This window comes from Grammomys surdaster, unplaced genomic scaffold (assembly GCF_004785775.1).
Source record: "Grammomys surdaster isolate TR1022 unplaced genomic scaffold, NIH_TR_1.0 215, whole genome shotgun sequence".
Classification (NCBI taxonomy): domain Eukaryota; kingdom Metazoa; phylum Chordata; class Mammalia; order Rodentia; family Muridae; genus Grammomys; species Grammomys surdaster.
This window is the reverse complement of record NW_021604660.1, coordinates 5,331,622-5,349,435: the sequence shown is the minus strand read 5'-3', so window position 1 is coordinate 5,349,435 and position 17,814 is coordinate 5,331,622. Positions and strand designations below refer to the sequence as shown.

The following is a 17,814-nucleotide window of genomic DNA, read 5'->3' as shown; positions in this document are numbered from 1 at the left end:
TGGTATAATTCTAAATGATCTGTCTCATTATGTTACTTGCTTTTTCCCCCTTGCAATTTTCAATATTTTTCTTTGTTTTGTTTATTCAGCGTTTTAAGTATTATGTGTCAAGGTACTTTTTTTCCTGGTACAATGTTTTTTGTATTTTGTATGCTTCTTGTACCTTTATAGGTATATCTTTCTTTAGGTTAGAAATTTTTTTCTTCTATTATTTTGCTGAAAATATTTTCTGGGCCTTTGAGCTGGGATTTTTCTCCTTCCTCTATTCTTACTATTCTTAGGTTTGGTCTTTTCATGGTGAATTCTTGAATGTTTTGTGTCAGGACTTTTTTAGATTCAACATTTTCTTTGACCAAATATCTGTTACTTCTAGCATATATTTAATGCCCAAGTTTCTTTCATCTCTTGTGCTCTGTTGCTAAAGCTTGTCTTGGTGGTTTCTGTTCAAATTCCTTAAATTTTCATTTCCAGAATTCTCTCAGTTTGTATTTTTCTTTTATTGCTTTTATCTACATTTTCAGGTATTGAATGGTTTTATTTGTTTCCTTCAACAGTTTGGGGTATTTTTTTGTTTTCCTTGAGCGATTTATTCATATCTTCTATTTGTTTGCATTTTTCTGGACTCACTTAAAGGGATTTATTCACTTCTTCTTCACAGACCTTCACTGTCTCCATATAGATGATTTTATTGTCTTTTTCTTGTGCTTCAGGTATTCTGGAATATTTAGGGCCTGCTCTGGTAGCATAGCTGGGCTTTAGTGGAGACACATTTCCCTGGCTGCTATTGTGTTCTTACACTGGTATCTAGGATTTGGTATCTAGAATTTGGGATAATTATAGGTCTAAGAGCTGATTTCTGAGTTTGTCTTTGCTGGGTGGGTGTTTTGCTCCTTGATTTCTGTTTTCTCTCTGTATTTTCAGAGAGTGTGATGGCTGTGTGTTTCCTATTTTACTGACCTGCTCAGCTGGCTAATACTGAAGGCTGGATACAGAGATAAGTTTGGGAAGGAGTATTACAAAGGTATGTGGGATCTGCAGGAGATGTGGCAAGGAGGGAGATGCAGCTGGTGATCCATCTGTTGTAAGCCTAGTTGGAGATAGAGATATTGGTTCTTGGGAAGAGAAGGAGTGAGAGGGAGAGAGAGAAAAGGGGGAAAGGTCTGCAAGTAGCCTACCTGGTTTTCTGGCAGGTGTGGCCTGTGGTTGAGCAGGAGAAGCTTGCTTCAGTTGATAATGTGCAGGGATAATGTGGCAAATGGGGACAGGGAGGTTAGAAGGGAATGGTCTGTGATATCTGCTGGAGATGTCGGCAGAGGGCAAAGGAGGCTGTAGCTAGTGTTCTGTTGCAGTGCTGGAGATGAGACTGAGGGATTGGACTTGGGGCAGCAGAGTGAGCAAAGAAGGCCTGCAGGCAGCCTCACAACAGTTCATTTGTGTCTTTATGTCAAAGGTAGATACCCTTGCTAGAGTTTTCTAGTAAGAGACTCTAATCAAGAATCTATTTTATCCAAAAACCAGAAAATTCAGGATCGAGTAAATCATTAATTTCTACATAGTAATTTTGGAAAAGCCACCCTCACAGGTTAGAATATGATTCAGTTGTTAGACATGGAAACAAAATTACAAACAATATGTAAAAATAATTTGCTTTTATACATTTTTACTAATATCACTCAATAATAGTAATTTTTCTTCTATTAATCAGCATTCCTTTAAGGAGCAGTGTCAATATTTATTTCAGATGGTTTTTTATTTTCCACAAATCTTCAATAAACATCAACAATATTAAATTTTTAGTGAAAATTTATAGAAGGGAGAAAATATTTCTCTCCCTTTTGAGAAGTCAAAATTAGTATTTTTAAAATTATAACTGATTAATCTGGATGCGAAGGAAAGTGGGGGGAACTAGGAGGAGTAGAAGAAGTTGAGACTGTAATCAGGATATGTTATGTTAGGGAAAATCTATTTTCAATAAGAGGAAAACTATATAACTGATTAAACTGACAATCAGAAATTACTCATGTGTTGGACATTTCTAATGCCTTTTTAACTGTAAAGTTAGAGACAAGATGTGCACTGTTCTCTCTCTCTCTCTCTCTCTTTTAACGTTATAAGGAAATCCTTTGCCCTACCTAAAACCATTCTCCTAAGCTACTGAGTCGCATGTCAGGTGTCATTACTGAAAACTGCCCTATGATTTCATCCAACAACCCTGTGTACACATCTTGGACATTTGCTTTCTTCTGAACTACACTCTCATCATGTGGCCCTTGAGCTCTTGGTGCTGTGGAAGTGATAAACCAGAGGTCATGCTAAATCTTCCAACTGCTTCCTTTTCCTGGCATTCCATTCCTTTAATTATGTGTTTGAGCTCACTCACCTTCTTTACATTTCAGGGCAAACTCTTGTTGCCTGTCAAGCTGATGTTTTTAGTTTGGACTCCATCAGTCCTTTCATCTCTTCCGGAGGGATGTATTTTAAGTACAAACCATGCCTCTACTTCAGATCCTTCACTGGTTCCCCTTTGACCTTAGAACATGGCCCACACTTGTGTGTGTCTAAAGCTTTCCCATAACTTTCCTACTTGGAGCTAGTATTAATTAACGTTATGTATATGGATTGGGGAAAATTGTCTGCAATTTGAAGGTTTATAGGAGTTTTAGACAGCAACGGGAATCAGAGAATCACTCTGCTATTATGGGATGGCATTGTGTTTTGTGGACCATCTTAGAATGGAATGATAAGTGGTCAATAGAGCCAGAAATGCTTGTAAAAATCAATAGCTTTAATGGCTATATGATATTGCAAGACTTTAGCATTTGATGCAAACTGCATTGAAAAGAAAACATCATTTAATGGAAGCTTTAAGCTCAATTTAGAGTCCTCCTAATTGGAAGCAAAGTAATTTTAAAGTCCAACACTAGACACATAAAAGTCCAGTTGAAGTTAAAGCTGAGATGAAATGAAAAAGTTCATAAATGATAATTTGATTAGCCTAGTAAACTTTATTCTTCTCTCTTATGACTCTTTGAGCTTAGAGGATCCTTGTTTAACCTTCTAAACAGATGTTCCCTTTTTAAAGTCTCTCCTGAAACCCCAAAGCCTCCCCCCATATATTTCTTTTACAATCCTATGACAGGTTATATTAACTAAGTCTTTGTACCTTTCCTCATGAGACAAATGGTAGGATGTTCACCAGAACATTATTTTTGCTAGCAAGATGTTGACACAGTTTAAGGTAAGACCAATAAATACATGGAGTTTTGAAAGAACAAACATACATCCAATATAACACTACCATTCAAGAAAACAGTAATTGAATCTATACATAGTAATAAAATCAAATTGAAAATATTGACAAGACAGCTCAAAAGAATAATTTTTAATAACTGTATATATTTCTGAACCACAAAAATGTTAATCATTTTTAATCAAACATGTTGTAAAGTACAAACATGAGATTGTCTATGTATATGAATATACATAGACATGCAGATATGTATATATGTTATCTTTTGAGATAACAATAATGCTTACTTTTTTTTTTAAATTTTTTTTTATTGGATGATTTATTTACATTTCCTATGTTGTCCCCTTACCCCATCCCCCACCACCCCCTCGGAACCCCCAATCCCCTCTCCCCTCCTCCTTCTTCTCTGTGGATGTAACCTCTATCTACCCCCCCCACTCCCACCTCCCCACCCTCAAAATTCCCACCCCCTGGGGCATCCAGCCTTCATGAGGTCAAGGTTCTCTTCTTCCACCTATGCCCAGCAGGGCCCTCCACTTTTACATATTCAGCTGAAGCCCTGGATCCCCCCCCTAAGTGCTCCCAGGCTGGTGGTTTAGACCCTGGGAGCTGTGGTTGGTTGGTATTGTTGCTCTCCTCATGGTGCCACAAACCCTTTCAGCTCCTTCAGTCTTCACTCTAACTCCTCTATTGAGAACCCCATGATCAGTTCAATGGCTAGTTGTGAGCATCTGCCTCTGAATATGTCTGACTCTTCAAGGCCTCTGAGGAGATATCCATATCAGGCTCTTATCAGCATGCACTTCCTGTCTTCCACATCAGCATCTACCTTTGGTGATTGCACATGGGATAGATACTCAGGTGGAGTGGTCTTGAGACGGCCCCTCCTTCAGTTTCTGTCCCTCACTTTGTCTCCATATTTGCTCCCTTGAGTATTTTGTTGCTCCTTCTAAGAAGGACCGAATCACCCTCACTTGGTCTTCCTTCTTTATGGGCTTCATGTGGCCTGTGAGTTGAATAATGCTTACTTTTAAGAGAGGAAAAGGAGCTAGAAAAATAGCTCTGTAGTTAAGAGCACACTCTGATTACTGCTCTTGCAGAGGACTGGGATTTAGTTTCTAGTAGTCATGTTGCATGGCTCACAACCACCAGTAAATGCAGCTTCAGGGAAACGAGGCCCCTCTGGCTTCTGTGGACACCTGCACTCATGCTCACATACACATAAAGTAACAAAAATAAATAGTTTTTAAAAGAAAAACAATAGAGTGGGAAGGAATGAGATTAGATTGAGGGCTTAATTTTTATATGAAACATGTTGGTTCTAAGCAAATTTGACAGAATTATGTGTAAAGTATGGCATCAAGTGTCCTGATGTTTGTTAAAATATTTGACACCCTTTTCAACAAATTTAAACATTTCCTATTATATTTTGCCTGAATAATTTTATTATTAACTGTTGATGAAAATTAGAACATTCTGGGCTTACATGAAAAGATTAATTCAATCCTGAGATGCTTTCTCTTCAGCGTGCAGTCTTGGCAGTCAGTTGTGACTCTGGCCATGTCTGTCATCACCACTCCAAATTTGGTACTCTGTTCTTGGACCAGACCCTCAGACTTTAGAAGCAGCTTCCATCTGACACAAGGTCACTTGCCACGATGCAGTTCTCTGAAAACTTTCATCTTGCCCTGAAAATTACAAGCTAGGTTTGAAGCAGCCATATGGTGGAATTCTTGACTGATTGAATGGCATAAGAAATACTCAAACTGGTCCTGAGAAGGGCAGCCTCACGGTGCATTTATGAAAGGAGCTGAGGTCTGATCACCAAAATCATTATAATAATGAATACCGAGTACTAGAATTCAGACTACCAGATGTTCTAGAGAGATGAAGTGACAATGTTCAATTTTCACTCTGAACACCACATTACAAAAGAACAATTAAAAAAGAACAGCATTGGGGAAAAGAAAAATTACAAAGAACATCTAAACTGTTGAATGATTTCCATTTTTTCCAGATAAATTTCAATCAGATCGTCCTAAACTGTTGAATGACACCCCACCTCCCGTTTGTACTTGATAAACTTCAATCACATCTTCCTCCTCCATCCCCAGCTCTTCTGCAGTATGGTTATCGGCAATCCTCTGGCCTTCAAAGAGAAACTTCAGTGAATTCACTGATAGACCCTGTCTTCGACTGTATGAGTCCTTGAGTTTCTTGAGCTTGGTTGTCATTTTCAGTCTGAAGTGTATCTCACTTCTATCTTCTCCGATAACTTTGACTTTGATAACATCTTTCTTCTCATCCTCTAAGACCCCACTTGAAGGTTTAGCCTCCTGGTCAGTCATGGAGACAATGGCTTCCACAAGGGGTCTCCGTAGCAACCACCTGCAGCAGAGTGGATTTTCAGATCGGCTCTTCACAATAACCCAAACACCGGCTGGAGGAACTTCCTGTACATCTTATGTCACTTCCGGGTTCCAGAAGGTTGGCATCTATAACCATAGTGGACAGGTACGCAAGCAGCCTGGAGACGTCCCACATCTCAACCTACATGCAAGAGTCAGTGAGAGCTGTTTCACACTGTTTAAGTTAAAATTTATAAGAGAGGAGAGCTTGCTCAGTTTGAAAATTAAAATGTCACCCATATACATTGATTGAACAATCTAGTAGTAAGTACACATAATAGAATTAGTCCTATTAAGAGTTAAAAACCAAGTGAAATTCTGTTAACAATGTTTGTCTCTCTAGAGAGAAGAATTAGGCAGTAGATCAGTTAGGTAGTAATTAAAATGTTCTTGGTAAACATGGAGAATGTTTTTTTTATTCCTAACTACAGTAACAAAGATAGTTATGAATAAAAATGAAAGGAAATCCCACATACAATCTTTTATATATAAAGCCTGTATACACAATTTTATAATACACACAAATGTCCATGTGAATACATGATTTTAACATATCTCTATACTTATTGGTATGCAGTTACTACTTGTGGACCTTTATGTATTATGTAATTGATCTTGACAGAAAATTGTTGTCAGTTGACTAGTCTCTTCATATTGAGTATGTTATAACTCAACCAATTCCCAAATGCTGTATCTTCCCACCACCCACACCCCTGTGAAAGAGTCTCACCTGTCTATCTCAGGCTGGATTTGAACTCTCAAAACTCTTGGAAAGTAGGGAAGGCAGCTGCAGACTTTCAAATGCTAGGATTACAGATGTGTACCAATCAGCCCTGGTCAAGTGTGTGTGTGTGTGTGTGTGTGTGTGTGTGTGTGTGTGTGTGTGTGCAGATTTTAGGTCAGTATCAAGTATCCTAGTTTGCATTAACTGTCAACTTGACACTTTCTGGAATCCCCTGAAAATGGAATTTTACTCAAGTAATTATCAGATTGGTCTGTGTGAGTTTGTCTTGGCTGATGCAGGCAGACACAGGCCTCTGTGAGTTGCATCAACCCTAGATGGTCCTGCCTGGGCTGTCAAGAAAACCAGCTGAGTGTGAGCCTCTAAGTCAGAAGCATCATTACTCTGTTTTCTGCTGCAAGCTCCTGCTTGAGTTCCTCCCTAAAGTGAATCATAAATCAAATAAACCCTTTCTCTCTCATATTGCTTTTCATCAAAATGTTTTATCATTACAACAGAGTATTGGGTGTCTCTCCTTCAGTGATTCCCATTGTTTTTAAGATAGCTTATGCTATGCTAGCTAGCCAGCAGACTCTAAGCATGAACCTGTCATTGCTTCCCTGCAGTGGTTTACCTCAGAGCTTGAGATCTGAACTCAAGTCCTGCTGCTTCCATGGCTGACATTTAACCAATAGAGCCATCTCTGCAGCCCACTGACTATTGCTATTTTTAAAATGGTTTATAGTCTTTAAGAATAATAATTTCTTATCTCACTGGAAATAATAAGTAATAATCCCACTCTAGCTTTTATTGAACCTTAATATGTAGATTCAAGGATAAAATATTTCTAATTTCAAGGAGTTGACTTGATGGTGAACCAAACTTCTCAGATACTTTCATCCTCCATCATGGTCCACCCTAATGCCTGTATCAATCACCCTGGTCAGCTGTAAGCTTGCCCAGTGAAAAGAATTGAGAGGGGGGCTTATACATATGATTTTGGAGTTAGACGAAAGGGATCCAACACTAAAAATGATTAAAGCAAATTTCTTAGAATGTGACTAATGTATTTCAGTATTCTTAAGTAATTTTCCCCAAAATATTAACAAGATGTATTAATTATCAAAATAGTATTTAATATATTGTTCTATACTTATCCTGAGTATTCGCAGAAACTGCTATATGATACTTTAAAAGTCAATTATTGTCAATAGTTTTATTGGTCTGAATCCCCCTAAAAGATATTCAAATCATGAGTACCTCTCTGTGTTCAAATTAACTACACATATATCTTTGGAGACAGGGAGATCTACAAAGCAATGGTAATAGAGTAAATAGGAGACTACGAAATGCAGCACAGAATGGGCATCATGTGCAAGTAAAGTGTAAGTAAGAGTACATAGCAACAAGCACGCATGCTTATTGAAATCCAGGCACCACAGAGGCCACAATTTGACCCACTGTCAATAGTAATGTCACAATTCATACTTTCAAGTTCAGTTAGTATTGATGAGGTTATAAACATACAGCTCATCCCTTGAAATTATTCCTCCATGAAAACACACCTCTCAATAGCCTAGCAACTCAACTGCTTTCTGCTTTCAGTGTTAGATGAGTATCTCACATTCCCTTAGATAAAAGGGGTTATCCAGACACATCTTCCACTTACGTCTTTCCAAGGGTATCAAAGCCAACTTCCTGTTAAAGGTCAGAGTAACCAATGGTCGACAAATACTCATCCAAGTTACTTGAAGATAAATTATTTGCTTGAACTATTTTTGCTGGATACAATTTTGTATTCAAGTTTCTACTGTAGTAGAAGAAATTATAGATCAACACCTTAAATGTAAAATAAAACCTGTATTGATTTTCTAAAGCTCATTGGGGTACTAGAAACTCTTGATCAATGACAAATGTGCTGTAGTATTGTAGTTATTATATGGTTAAGGACCCCAACATTTGCAATAAATGTGATAACCTAAAAGAAAAATACTAGTTGGGCCAGCTATTGGTTGGCCAACTCCTTCAGACACTGCACCCTCTTCTATTCCTGCATTACTTGTAGATAGGATAAATTTTGAGTTGAAAGTTTTGTGGGTGGGTTGCTGTATCAATCTCTCCACTGAGGTTCCTGTCTGGCTACAAGAGGTGTCTTCTTCAGGTTCCATTTCCTCAATGTAGTGAGTCACAGCTAAGGTCACCTCCAATGATTCTTGGGCACCGCCCTTATCCCAGGTCTCTGTCTTGTCCTGGAGATGCCCTCATCTCCTCACCCCTGTGGGTTGCAGCTTTTCATTTATTTTCATGGCCATGTAGCCATCTCTCTTGTCCTTCCCCATGTGTGATCCCGAATCCCCCATTCTGCTGTCCCCTCCCCTCCCCCTGCCTCCCATTTTCCTCCCTCTGTCTGCCGCTTATGAAGGGCCAACTTGAAACCAGTCCCATGGGCAAGCAGCAATCTCTAACATTATTAATGATACTCTGTTATGCTTGCAGACAGGAGCATGTTGTCCTCTGAGAGGCTCTTCCCAGCAGCTGACTCAGACAGATGCAGACACCCACAGCCAATCAGTGGATGGAACATGGAGGCTCTTATGGAAGAATAGGAGGAAGGATTACAGCCCCTAAAGAGATAGGAACTCCACAGGAAGAGAAACAGAGTCAATTAATCTGGTACCGTGGGTTTCTCAGAGTCTGAACCACCAATCAAAGAACATACGTGTGCTGGACTTAGGCCTCTCACTTATATGTAGCAGGTGTGTAACGTGACCTTCTTGTGGGTCCTGAACAACTGGAGCAGGGGCTATCTCAAAAACTATTGCCTGTACATGGGATATGTTCTTCTAGCTGGATTGCCTTGTCTGGTCTCAGTGGGAGAAGAAGCGTCTAGCCTCACAGAAACTTGAAGTGCGAGGTGGGGGGAGGTACCTAGGGGGACCCTACCCACTCAGAGGAGAAGGGAGGGGGATGGGGAAGGATTATGGGAAAAGGTGGCCAGGAGAGTGGCAGTGAGCAGGATGTAAAGTGAATAAGTGAAAATAATAATAATAATAAAATACTATCCTGGTGTGGTGATATATGTCAGTAATACCATCACTTGGTGTTGAGACAGGAAGATTAAGGCTGACCTGAGCTACACAGTGAGTTTAAAGTCATCTTGTGTAAAAATAAGGAATAAACAGAAAACTTAGAGAATATTTAATCAATGAGCATTAGAGAAGGTGGTGGTAGATAGGAGGGAAGATCAGGAGAGACAGTACAGGTGGTGCTGTCAACTGGTTAACAGCTACAGAAGACAACAGAGTGCTCCTGCAGCCACATCTGATGAAGAGCATACTTGTACAAAAAGAGGCATAACCATTTTAAACAGATGAACCTTGAGGAGTCTTAGGAACACACCACTACCGATGTATTTTCATTCCAAAACTCTTGGAGCTATACATATGTGGTCATTAACATGTTTTTTTTTTAAATCCTGAGCAGTATCAACCCCACCATTGACACCCTCTGCATGTGCTGCAGACTGCATTCTCTTGCAGCTCACCAAGACTTGCAACATTGTCAATTGATGAGCTTTGTTCTTCGAAGTCTCCATATGAAAATAAAACAGTACAGTGAAGGAACTGGTAAATGAAAACTGGAAATTGGTGGGTGAAAGTGAAAATCCACATCACTTCCTTATTTGATCGATTATCTCTTAATTGCTACATCAGCAATAAAATGATGTCACCAGATTGCATCTCCCCTTCACAGTTGAGTGTTCTCATCTAAAAGACAGGCCAAGGCCAATTATCAAAGCAACAGGGCCACAAAAATCTTCATAAGGCAGAGATTGCAACAAACTCCAAGTGAACGGGTATATCTCATAACATTCACTGTGTATCTGAACTGAGTTAGAGAGGATTCCAAGAACACATAAAGAACATCATTTTCTTGGTGAAGCAGAAAGTTCTGACAAGGCAGCAAGCCTCAGGTACATGTGAGCAGGCCTAATAGACATTTAAGAGGTATTATTATTATTATTATAAAAGTCACACACACACACACACACACACTTCATTGCTCATCTCCAGCTCATCTTTGAGACCCATTCTAACACCCTTGTATTTATAGACATTAAGATAAACTGCCTTATGATTATGAGTCACTGCTCTTGCAAAGTATGTGTATCAGACACAGCCATGATTTAAAAAAAAATCTCTGAGAGAAGCTGATTTTTAGAAGATTGAATAAGGCTTAGAAATGTGTTAAAGTGTCCTGTAATCTCATGACTTGATATATTTTATGGGCTGAAGGTTTAAGAGTTTGTTCTTTTAATTCCATGAATATATATAAGTGGTCAGAGTGTGAAAATAGCTATATTAAAATAGCCTTGTCAGAGTATGTGGCCTCCTTAGGCTCCTTTCTTCTAACTTCTCTGTATTGCTGAAATGTTCACATTTTTTTAAATCAATAACCATCTCCTAACTTTTCCCCTCACCTTTATCCTTTGACAAATGTGACTACTTATAACAATCCACTCTACCTGACCCATTGCCAATTATCCTTACCTTTTGCTAACTTTTAGCTGTTCTAAGTTATTTTATGAATAGATCAGTCAACACCTCAAACAAGTGTTGTTAAGCACCAAGGCCTACTAGATACTCTCCTTTAATCTAAAGAAAGGGAGACAATTTCCAGAGCCAACAGCCTTTGTCTGGTAGACCTCATTTTCTTCTCTGGTTCTTGACTGTAACATAAGCAACTAAGATCTGTGTCCTGGATGCCAGAAATAGTGCAAGGCGTCAGACGTGAAGTAAATGAGTTTGTATCAAAATGATACAAAATCTTAATGGCACTTAATTTTTTACTGAACGGTTTGAGATAAGTAAAGTATTAATACCACTTAAATGGCATACATTAAAAAGATATATTCATAGAAACTCCACCATCTTTATATACTTCCTTCACATGATTGAAGAAACAAATTAATACAGCAAACACCCAGAGCATTCTGAAATAAATTTACTCCTATTCATTCTCATAAAAATTAAAAAGTATTTATTCTGAAAACCATGACTAATGTGTGTGTGTATGTGTGTATATATACATATACATACATATACATACACATACACATACACATACACATACACATACACATATACATATACATATACATATACATATATATTAGAGTATATAAGCACATTTAAGAGTCTCTTGGCATAAAGCTGAATATTTTCCTTTTGCTTAAAATGTAAACAAAAGAAAAATTATAGAATCAAAATGATGGTGTAGGAAAAGAAAATAATAGATAAATTAAGTTAGCAAACAAACAGAAGCAAACATTCTGTGGCTCTGTTGAGTCATAGAAATGAACAGATTTCTAACCATAGAGAGGCAACTCCTACAAATATATATCTGAAAACATTTTAAAAGTCCTGTTCGTGATCCACTAGCCCCTCTGTTTCTGGAGAGTTTTCCCCTTTGTGGTGATAGCACAGATGGACTCACAATTGGGGAGAATGCAAAAAGATTCTATCCGGCAGCTGGAATAGGACAGCTGACCTATCTTCCTCTGGGCCTGGTTGATCATTAGCTTTGATCAAATAAAAGGCCACATGTTCCAGGTGCCCTTATGCCCTGGTTACTACAGTGGGAGAAAAGAAGGCAAGAGCAAGCAAGACAGAATTTAGGGCAAGATGTATAAATTTGCATTTTTCTTAAGTCCAAACAAGTTATATGTGTCCAAATTATTAGCTTTTAAAAATAGATATTAAATGGGATGAAAATGGCTCCCAAAGAGTTATGTGTTCTTTTTATAACGAAGATGATCAACTCCTGAAAGGAATTGGAAATACTGAAAATTTAAAAAGGTACATAGAAAGGCTTTTTAAGGTACATTAAAACATAAAAGCATATGAGTTTTAAAATTAAATAAAATACATAGAAAGTACTGGAAGCTTAAACAAGCACAAAGAAGAAAAGCACGTGGGGTAAAAAGAAGGGTTATGCAGAGAGCAGTTACACCAAGGACTTCACACTGAATCTTTGTTGAATGCAGACATGCAGGAACCACCGCCCCTACAGACTTGCCAGTTGTAAGAACAATGGTGAGCATGAGGCATATTCTTTTGGCCTTTGGGGCGTTATCACTTAAGGAGTATTGTGTTGTCACTGAACAATCTTTCTTTATTTTCATTACATTTGATAGCTCTTAGGATTTACCCAGATACTTCTGCTAACAAACAGTACACAAAACTAAGAATTTAAAACTCTCCAAATGAGTTTTAAAAACAGTGTCATCTGAGACACATAGAAAGCTATGTAAAAGTAGTGATGTATGAGAAAACAACTGACAATATTATACTATAGCATGTTTTTTCTTTAAAAATATAGATAGTTTGGTATAAATATAAATGAGGAGAGAGTAATTGAGCTCCAAACCATTGTTAGTGATTTTCCGTGGTGTGGGGAATGACAAGGGACCATATGTTTAATATTATCTGTATCTATTACGTGATTGACTGCTATAATAATTTGGAAATATCTAAAATATTGTATACTGTAGATTGCATTTAAAATTGGCCATTAAATTGTGCTTGGAATCTATGGAGTCTTGACATTTTGCTGATAACCAGATACTGGTTGGTGCCCTTTTGAAAAGTCTACTGCTTAGCAAGCTCTGTTTTAATCTGATGAGTCAGAGCTGAGAAGCCAAAGCCTGAATACTCACCTTACCTTTGAAAAACTACTTAGAAATGATAGATATTGGCCAGTAAGTGACATGTACACAATAACTTTCCTAGGTAATGCTGAAAAACATAGCAGACTAAATGAACTGTCCCAAACTAAAACTTAAATTGGAAAGAAATAAAAGAAAATATTTGAAGAATGTGTCTGTGGAGGTAAAATGAATAAATGCAGAATGTGGGAAGCCCTCATATCTGAAAAATAAGTGGAGTGGCTAGATGGGTGAGCAGTCAGGGGAAGCTTGAAGAAAGCTGTAGAGCATGCGCTTGCTTGAGCCTTCAGGGTACGAATATCTTCTTTCAAAGGAAAGTGAAGCTGGGTAGGAGCTCCAGCTTTATGCATTAACTTTGAAAGACTGAAGGCTTCCAAATCTTAGCATGAAAAATGCACGATTACAGAGCATAGTCATTAGATGCTTCTACTTGAACAACATTGACCCTGTCCATTCACCAACTCCAATGTGATGATATAGTCCAATTTATCTTCATGACACTGAAAAATTAATAGGCTCAATTTTGAAAGTATGATTTTTTTTAAAAAAAAAGATTTTATAAATTTTATTAGGAAAAAATGGCAAACCAAAAACCATCACGCCAGAAAACCTGATCCCAAAATCTATGTACTCAATGAGCTTTTATACAGTTAGAATACTACTTGGAAGGAAAGCTGTGGAGCTTTGTAGTGTATTTTACGTTTGCGCATGTAAAACATACGTAAAGATGACTGTGCATTATGACAACTTGGAAGTGCTCACGTCTTGTACAGGATATACTCGTTTGTGTAAGACTGGCATTGTTCTTTCCCATAGCGGCCAGCATACACTCTGAATGCCCTTCCTACGTTATGGCAAAAGTCAGAATGGGATTTCAAGATTCAAATCACATCCCGGCAACTTCGGTTTCTGTTCTCTTTCAACAGCTGAAGGTGTTTTGGCATAAAACAGAGCATGGTTTTTGCGGCTCCACGAAGTTCAGCAACAGGCTTACTAGCTAAATCCTCAAGCATGACTCTTATGTTTCATTGTATACAATTGTCACTCAGATGTTGCTGCTAAATTTGGTCTGTCTCAAGAGAGCTGTTTGAACTCACGTAAAAAGATGCCTCCCATTGCGCAGTCACCTCATTTCTAGGACTCCTAGAAACAAGTTGTTCCGTGCACACATGATAGAAGAAAGCATCTCTTCAGAACTTCATTGTCTGAAATCTCTCTCTCCTCAAAGAGCATCTGCAACCGGCTTTGTCAAATAGAGTCAGGTCAGATCAAAGACAGGCTTTGAGAGCCAGACTCCTCCGGAGAAGAGTACAGCTGGTGGAGAACAATCAGGTGGCGAGCGAGGCACAGCTGATGTGTTCCCGTGATCTCTCACATCTGATAACATTCATTTCACAGATGCTGATAAGAGCCAGAAAAATATCTGAACCAGACAAAGACTAATGATAGGATATTTCAAATATGATCACACAAAACGTAGAGAAGTAAACAAAACCCCTAAGAAGTAAGAAGACCTTTTTGTGATCTTCCAAGACTCAAGAGAAACAGTTTGTCTGTGGTTCAAGAATGCACCAGAGATCTATCACTTTTGGAAGAACATTCAAGTAGGAGGCTAGTAGCAGGTTCATAAGCACCGGTATACCCCAGAGGCCATTTTAACTCATGGGAATTGTAAATTAGTAATGTTAAAGATACAGATCCTCACTGTGATATTCAGCATTCCAGAAAGAATTGCATTCTGAACTGACTATAAACTGTGAAAGAGAATTTGTTATTCTGTGCATTTCTGATAAAAATCTAGGTACTTCCGAGATAATCACCACTCCATCCTTTCTTTTCTGTGCTCTACAGCTCTCCTTCAAGCTCAAGAACTTGGTTGAGCTCATGGTTCCACAGGTTCTGACTCGTAAATTTTCTAGTGTGTTTCTACATTAGAGTTTATATAATACTTTAAATATATATTTTAGAATTGTTATAATAAACATGTATGAGTTCATATTATCAAATCAAAATTAAAATATACATTTTTTCTTAAACATAAGTAGAATCAAGTTTTATAAAAATTTGCTGTTTTTAAAGGTGCGTTTCAATTTTAATTTATATATATATATCTGCGCACACACATACATATGAATATATATATATACATGAATGTCTGCTGAATCTTGGAAGATCACAAAAAGGTCTTCTTACTTCTTAGAGGTTTTTGTTTACTCCTCTAGGTTTTGTGTGATCATATTTGAATATCCTATCATTAGTCTTTGTCTGGTTCAGATATTTTTCTCACTCTTATCAACATCTGTGAAGTAAATGTTATCAGATGTGAGAGATCACGGGAACCCCTCCTGAGTGTGTGTGTGTGTGTGCCCACTTGAGAATACACATGTGGCTTACTAAAACTGTAACTTCCACTCTTGCATTATCTGCTGCCTTTGGCCTCCCCAGGCACCTGCCTGCATGGGCACATGCTCACACACATATGTACTGCATATACTTAATTTAAATGATAAAAAGTGAATTTAAAATAGAAATAAGAAACTTAGGTGCTCACTTCAGCAGTGCACTGGAAGCCCACTGAATGTCTTCTGTGTACCTGGGTTAATGCTCAGTATGCTTTATGCAGTACCTTAGTAGACCCACAAGTTGGTAGACAGTCTCATCTCCATTTTACAAATGAGGAAACTGTACACTGAAGATAGGTGGTTTATATGTCTAGTAAAAAGAGTTAAAACTAGGTTCCTTGATATTAAAGCATGTCTTCTATCATGCTTTGTGCTTCTGCCTAGAACTGAATTTGTGACCCATTGCTATCTTCCCTCTTCTTCCCTCACCTCTTACACGTTACCCATGCTGCAGCCGGCTATTGTGAACCTATGTAGGAGGAAGATATGATTTGTTCTTGGACTGAGAATCTTCAAATTACTCAGTAGAGAGAGGAGGAGGAGGAGGAGAAAGAGAAGAAGGAAGGGATAGGAAGAGAGGGAGGAAAAATGGGAAAGAGAGGCTCTTATCCTTCATTGGCAATTATTTTCTTAATTTTTTGTCTGAAATAGATATATATAATGTATGTCAAAACTACAAAATTGCTTTGTAACGTTCACTATCAAATCAAACATCAATTATTTTTGTTAATGATCTGCACTGGGGCTTAAAGATCAATGCCTCAAGTGTTTGTCTGCTGAAGAGTGAACTGGCTGCAATTGAAGTAAACAGTTTGTTTTGCATTCTAACTACAGACACCTTGGAACATTATTTCATGAAGATTTTGGACAACTTCAAAATGCAAGTCCTTTAACTTTCAGTGTTTATCGACGACAGGGCCTCTGGCTGCAAGTTCAAAGGGTCACCCAGGGCCTAAGGACCACCAGGTACAGGGCCTGGTCTGCATGCAGCAGTTTCTGAAGGCTGATGGGTTGGTATGCTCACACAGACAGCCTCGGATTCAGAGCATGGGGAGGATGGGAGTTTGTTCACCTTTCACTTGTAGCCTCGTTCTGGGCTCTGAGGCACGGCCTGCCAACTCTCAATATCAAGCCACTGGATTTCCATTAAAAAATATTTTCTTCTTTTCTGAACATTCTATTTGTGTTTGCAAGTCCCCTCTACTCACTACTAAAAGTTTCTATAGGTAACACATCCTATTAGATTCTTGAGACCACAAAACATATGCAAGAAATATTTGCATGTTGTTGCATGTCTAATGTTGTAAAACATCCAAATCTGTCTTTAAAATCATTACATCCCTTCTTTAATAAACCAGTGCTCCTGCACACACAGGATGAAGGATGTATCTTTGAAAATGAGCTGCAGGTGACTAGACACTTGAGCCTACAGTTAATTTTAATTCCATGACAGCCCCCTACCCCGTAGTTCTTCTCCTGGGGAGAATTATTTCTCCTTTCCCTCTTCCCGTTGATTCTATTGAGAAAACAAGGCCCTAAAATTGGGACTCAGAAGTTAAAAATAAAGGTTACTAGTTTTCTTTCTTTCTTTTTTTTTCCTGTAACTTGAGGTGGGGGGAGAGTTTACCTTTTCACACAACAGATGGTTTTAAATGCAGTGATTACAAAATTCTGACGGTAAAATGGTTTAATTACAAAGTCAATACTGCCTCCAACCTGGGCTGAGCCTTCAGCGTAAAAACAACAGACGGAGCGGGGCAAACTCTAGGACAATGTTTAACCAGAGCTGTTCATAGCCGGGTGCAGTAGGGTTTTCCATGGGCTTCAGTAAGCTATGGGGCACACAATTCTCAGTTCCTCTTTGTTGAATAATTTCGGAAAGAAAAAAATATATAAAAGTATGTATACCTTTTCACCATGAAAAACATGCACATAAACACAATTCTAATGAAATCTGCTGGAATTAAAGTCACAGCAGCTTTTTGGCAAAAATAAACGAATGAATAATAATATAAAAATAAATGAATATCCAAACTGGGATATACATAAAAATATTTATCAGATGGACAAGTGTACCATTCTTCAAAAAAGGTATTACATGTTAGTAAACGCTGTTTACAAAAAAGGTGTTACATGTTAGTAAATGCTGTTTACAAAAAAGGTGTTACATGTTAGTAAATGCTGTTCACAAAAAAGGTGTTACATGTTAGTAAATGCTGTTCACAAAAAAGGTGTTACATGTTAGTAAATGCTGTTTACAAAAAAGGTGTTACATGTTAGTAAACGCTGTTTACAAAAAAAGGTGT

At 38.0% G+C, this 17,814-nt stretch overlaps 1 pseudogene across 1 annotated transcript; it reads right to left on the bottom strand.

The window, feature by feature from the left end:
• Positions 1 to 4,683: 4,683 nt before the first annotated feature.
• On the bottom strand, positions 4,684 to 5,679 carry LOC114625350 (annotated as a pseudogene). The gene has a single exon (XR_003712060.1). The product of XR_003712060.1 is annotated as a small ubiquitin-related modifier 1 pseudogene (transcript).
• Positions 5,680 to 17,814: the final 12,135 nt, after the last annotated feature.